Source organism: Oncorhynchus masou, chromosome 28 (assembly GCF_036934945.1).
Source record: "Oncorhynchus masou masou isolate Uvic2021 chromosome 28, UVic_Omas_1.1, whole genome shotgun sequence".
NCBI classification, from domain to species: Eukaryota; Metazoa; Chordata; class Actinopteri; order Salmoniformes; family Salmonidae; genus Oncorhynchus; species Oncorhynchus masou.
Genome location: NC_088239.1, coordinates 56,055,052 through 56,061,130, shown reverse-complemented (window position 1 = coordinate 56,061,130; position 6,079 = coordinate 56,055,052).

Here is a 6,079-nt window from a genome sequence, read left to right as displayed (position 1 = left end):
AAGGGTGTGTGGATTGGGTGGGAGGGAGAGCTGTGGGAGTCAAGGGGATTGGGAGTGGATGTACTGGGGAGGCATGCTCCATAGGGGGGACTTGCCCAGGTCTGCCTGGGTGTCCTCCCATCCTTGGGGTTGGTTCAGGCCAGGCAGGGGTATTTTGGTCTGGCAGCTGTGTCTATCTGTCAGTCTGTCTGGGGAAGGGAGTAGGAAGCAGCTGACTGGGAAGAGGCCTGATCAAACAGTTATCTCTGTTGATTTTGCTATCACTCTAGCTACTGTATCTGTCATTACCACAGTCATTATATCATTACCACATTCTGCACAAGTCACCAGTTCTCTTTTTCTCCTTTCTGCTTCCTGTATCTGGCTCATTCACATTGGCTGTTCACACGTTCCTCTTATCCAGTGCCCCTTCCTATCTTTTGTCAAAATATATAAATCTGAAGGACAGCAAGACGGTCACATACTGTCTATGAAAAATGGTCAAGTTCAATTAGAATACATTGCTGTGTTGTTATTTGAAGTTATATAGGATAGCCCCATTTAATACCAAGCAATAAAACCTCATTGAATGTCATGAGTTATAGAATGCTGTAATATACTATAAAAAAAAGGAGTTGACAGATACATAACTCCGTTTTTATTATAGGAAACAGGGCTGGATGGGTCACATTTTCCCTTTCACTTCACAAGGTAATTAATACTTGAAAAAAAGACACCAAAACACATGAGGATGCGTCTGGGATTACACAGCCTTGTGGAGACAAACTGTTTACAGTAGGGAGTGTGGGAGAGAAGTAAGTGGTGAGGTGGAAGAGGAGGGGGATAAGGGAAAAAGCAGGGGTGGGAGGAGAGGATGAAGGGAGGAGGAAAAGATTTGTGTGTGTGTGTGTGTGTGTGTGTGTGTGTGTGTGTGTGTGTGTGTGTGTGTGTGTGTGTGTGTGTGTGTGTGTGTGTGTGTGTGTGTGTGTGTGTGTGTGTGTGTGTGTGTGTGTGTGTGTGTCATGTAGTGCCTGGCAGATGTTCTTAGGAAGATGAAGATGGGAGAGATTGAAGAACCAAACACAAAATATTTGACTTCATAACAGCAGAATTGCTTTGAATTACTTTGTAATGTACAGTGCCTTACAAAAGTATTTATCCCCCTTCGTGTTGTTCCTATTTTGTTGCATTACAACCTGCAGTTTAAATAGATTTTTATTTGGATTTCACGTAATGGACATACACAAAATATTCAAAATTGGTGAAGTGAAATGAAAAATTACTTGTTTCAAAAAATTCTAAACACTAACAAATGGAAAAGTGGTGCGTGCATATGTATTCACCCCCTTTGCTATGAAGCCCCTAAATAAGATCTGGTGCAACCACTTACCTTCAAAAGTCACACAATTAGTAAAATAAAGTCCACCTGTGTGCAATCTAAGTGTCACATGATCTGTCACATGATCTCAGTATATTCAGTGTGGCAAAAAAGTATTTAGTCAGCCACCAATTGTACAAGTTCTCCCACTTAAAAAGATGAGAAAGGCCTGTAATTTTCATCATAGGTACACTTCAACTATGACAGACAAAATGAGAAAAAAAATCCAGAAAATCACATTGTAGGATTTTTTATGAATTGATTTGCAAATTATTGTGGAAAATAAGTATTTGGTCACGTACAAACAAGCAAGATTTCTGGCTCTCACAGACCTGTAACTTCTTCTTTAAGAGGCTCCTTTGTCCTCCACTCGTTACCTGTATTAATGGCACCTGTTTGAACTTGTTATCAGTATAAAAGACACCTGTCCACAACCTCAAACAGTCACACTCCAAACTCTACTATGACCAAAGACAATTGTGATAAATAAAAAACTATACCAGTTCCATTTAAGGACCAAGAAATTGACAGCTGTGCCATGTAGGTGGCAAAATAGTTGGGAAGAGATTTTCGATGTACCAATTCCATGGCACATGATTTATGAACTGATACACAAAACAACAATGGATTTTTCTATTTAAATGATTATGCAAAATTCTTGCAACCAATAGAATGTTATATACAGTTGAAGTCTTAAGTTTACAAACACTTAGGTTGGAGTCATTAAAACTCATTTTTCAACCACTCCACAAATGTCTTGTTAACAAACTGCAGTTTTGGCAAGTCGGTTAGGACATCTACTTTGTGCATGACACAAGTAATTTTTCCAACAATTTACAGACAGATTATTTCAGAAGTTTACATACACTAAGTTGACTGTGCCTTTAAACAGCTTGGAAAATTCCAGAAAATTATGTCATGGCTTTAGAAACTTCTGATAGGCTAACTGACATAATTTGAGTCAATTGGAGGTGTAACTGTGGATCTATTTCAAGGCCTATATTCAAACTCAGTGTCTCTTTGACATCATGGGGAAATCAAAAGAAATCAGCCAAGACCTCAGAAAAAACATTGTAGACCTCCAAAAGTCTGGTTCATCCTTGGGAGCAATTTCCAAACACCTGAAGGTACCACGTTCATCTGTACAAACAATATACCGCTCAGGAAGGAGACGTGTTCTGTCTCCTAGAGATTAACACACTTTGGTGTGAAAAGAGCAAATCAATCCCAGAACAACAGCAAAAGACCTTGTGAAGATGCTGGAGGAAACAGGTACAAAAATATCTATATCCACAGTAAAAATGAGTCCTATATCGACATAGCCTGAAAGGCCGCCCAGCAAGGAAGAAGCCACTGCTCCAAAACCGCCATAAAAAAGCCAGACTACGGTTTGCAGTTGCACATGGGGACAAAGATTGTACTTTTTGGAGAAATGTCCTCTGGTCAGATGAAACAAAAATAGAACTGTTTGGCCATAATAACCATTGTTATGTTTGGAGGACAAAGGGGGATGCTTGCAAGCCGAAGAACCACATCCCAACCGTGGAGCACAGGAGTGGCAGCATCATGATATGGGGATGCTTTGCTGTAGGAGGGACTGGTGCACTTCACAAAATATATGGCATCATGAGGAAGGAAAATTATGTGGATATATTGAAGTAACATCTCAAGACATCTCAAGGAAGTTAAAGCCTGGTCGCAAATGGGTCTTCCAAATGGACAATGACCCCAAGCATACTTCCAAAGTTGTGGCAAAGTTGTGGCAAAATGGCTTAAGGACAAGAAAGTCAAGGTATAGGAGTGGCCATCACAAAGCCCTGACCTCAGTCCCATAGAATATTGTGTGGGCAGAACTGAAAAAGCATGTGCGAGCAAGGAGGCCTACAAACCTGACTCAGTTCCACTACCTCTGTCAGGAGCAATGGGCCACAATTCACCAAACTTATTGTGGGAAGCTTGTGGAAGGCTATCTGAAACATTTGACCCAAGTTGAGCAATTTAAAGGCAATGCTACCAAATAATAAATGAGTGTTTGTAAACTTCTGACCCACTGGGAATGTGATGAAAGAAATAAAAGCTGAAATAAATCATTCTCTCTACTATTATTCGGACATTTCACATTCTTAAAATAAAGTGGATATCCTAACTGACCTGAGACAGGAAATTTGTACAAGGATTAAATGTCAGGAATTGTGAAAAACTGAGTTTAACTGTATTTGGCTAAGATGTATGTAAACTTCTGACTTCAACTGTACATGGCGATAACCTCACGATCTCTCTTAATATTGGCTCCCACTAAGTTGACATTTGGGTGATCTAAAATACAAGTGAAGTTAACTATACCTCATAGTGTGAGTGGTTTAGGATAATTTCCCATCCTTTGTGGGCTCTGCATGTCAAGAAGGGCACAACTGCCGATGTACTGTTAGCTGATCATGTTTACTCATATTGTGTTGCTACCATGCTGTGTTGTCATGTGTTGCAACCATGCTGAGTTGTTGTCTTAGGTCTCTCTTTATGTAGGTTTGAAGTGTCTCTTGTGATGTGTGTTTGGTCCTACATTTTAAATCCCAGCCCAGAGCCTTTTGACTCTTGGTAAATAAGAATTTGTTCTTATTTGAATTGACTAGTTAAATAAAAAAGGCAATACAATTAAAATACAAAATATTACATTGCAATCTACCGGTAGAAATGTTGCACAGTTGGCTAAACAGAAAGTATTCATACCCCTTGACTTATTCCACATTTTGTTGTGTTAGAGCCTGAATTCAAAATTGATTATAGATTCTTTCCTCACCGATCTACTTACAATATCCCATAATGACAAAGTAAAAACATGTTTTTAGAAATCTATAGAAAATAAAATACAGAAATATCTCATTTACATAAGTATTTTCTCCCGTTCATCCTTGCAGATTTTTTCAAGCTCTGTCAAGTTAGATGGAGAGTGGTGGTGAATCGCAATCTTCAAGACTTTCCACAGATGTTAAATGAGATTCAAGACTGGGCTTTGGCTGGGCCACTCAAGGACATTTCACATTCTTGTTCTGAAGCCATTCCAGTGTTGCTTTGGCTGTATGCTTGGGGTCATGGTTCTGTTTGAATGGAAATCTTCACTCCAGTCTAAGGTTGTGTGCACACTGAAGGAGTTTCCCATTACAGATTTGCCTGTATTTGGCTCCATTCATTGTTCTCTCTATCTTTAACAGTCTCCCAGTCCCTGCCGCTGAAAACCATCTCATAGCATGATGCTTCCACCATCACCATGCTTCATGGTAGGGATGGTGTTAACCAGGCACAGCTCACACCCGTCTTTCTCCACACAGCGCTTTACATTCAGGCCAAAGAGTTCACTTTGCATTATCGGTTTATATAATCCTTTGCCTTATGCTCTGAGGCGTTTCCATGCCTTTTTGCAAACTCCAGGCATGATGTCATGTGCTAAGGTCTATGTAAACTTCCGACTTCAACTGTATATGGGTATACAATCTTCCCAGCTTTGCAGATTTTTGCTGTGAGGAGTCAGTCATTAGATCATTTATTTTGGTACTGTCCATATGTAGCTTGTTTTTGGTGACAGGTCCAGGAATGGCTGAAGAATTGCAACATTTACCAAGAACTAACGCTGCAGATAGCAATACTTGTCAATCGCAAAAAGAAAAAAAAGAGTGTGCAAAGCTGTTATCAAGGCAAAAGGTAGCTATTTGAAGAATCTGAAACACTTTTTTGGTTACTACATGATTCCATATGTGTTATTTAGTAGTTTTGATGTCTTCACTATTATTCTACAGTGTAGAAAATATTAACAATAAAGGAAAACCCTTGAATGAGTAGGTGTTCTAAAAAATTTGACTGGTAGTGTATATTTACAAAAACTATATGGGGGATTAGAAATGATGCAGACAATTACATTGATGGAAGCCACAATCTATCTGCAACATTAAAGCTGATCTACCCCCTCATTATTATTATTTCTAAACAATGAAATGCTTACTTATGGGTTATTTTGCAACAATGCAGAGTTAACATGAAATAGGAATAAATACACAGTGAGTAACAAGTAACAATAATCAGTAAAAGGATAATAACATGACAATATACAGGGAGTACCAGTACTGAGCCAATGTGCAGGGCTACGAGGTCATTTAGATAGCCGTATATATTGTAGGGGTAAAGTGACTAAACAACAGGATAGAGAATAGACAATATCAGCAGCCTATGGGTGAGTGTGGAAGTGTGTGTGTGTGTGTGTGTGTGTGTGGTATCAATATGTACGTGTGAGCATGTTATGTTTGTGTGGGTGTATGTTTTTGTTGGAATGTCAGTGTAAGTACAGTATGTGTGTGTGCACAGAGTCAGTGCAAGAGAGTCAGTGCGGGTAGCCATTTGATTAGCTATTTAGCTGTCTTGTTTAGCAGACTTATAAGCTGTTCAGGGTCTTGTTGGTTCCAGACTTTATGCACGGTTACCACTTGCCATGTGGTAGCAGAGAGAAAAGTCTATGGCTTGAGTGGCTTTTATTTTTTTAAATGTGGGCCTTTTGTAGTAGCAGTGCGTGAGTAAAATCACAGGATAAGCCAGAAAAATAAACCATATTACAGCCTATGTGTTGTGATAATTGAGCTGTTTGCTCTATAACCTCTTAAGTTCATATGCTTTGTGACTGTGCTATATGCCTAAAGGCCAAGACAATAAGAAGACACAGTGGCAGAATAAATTCAA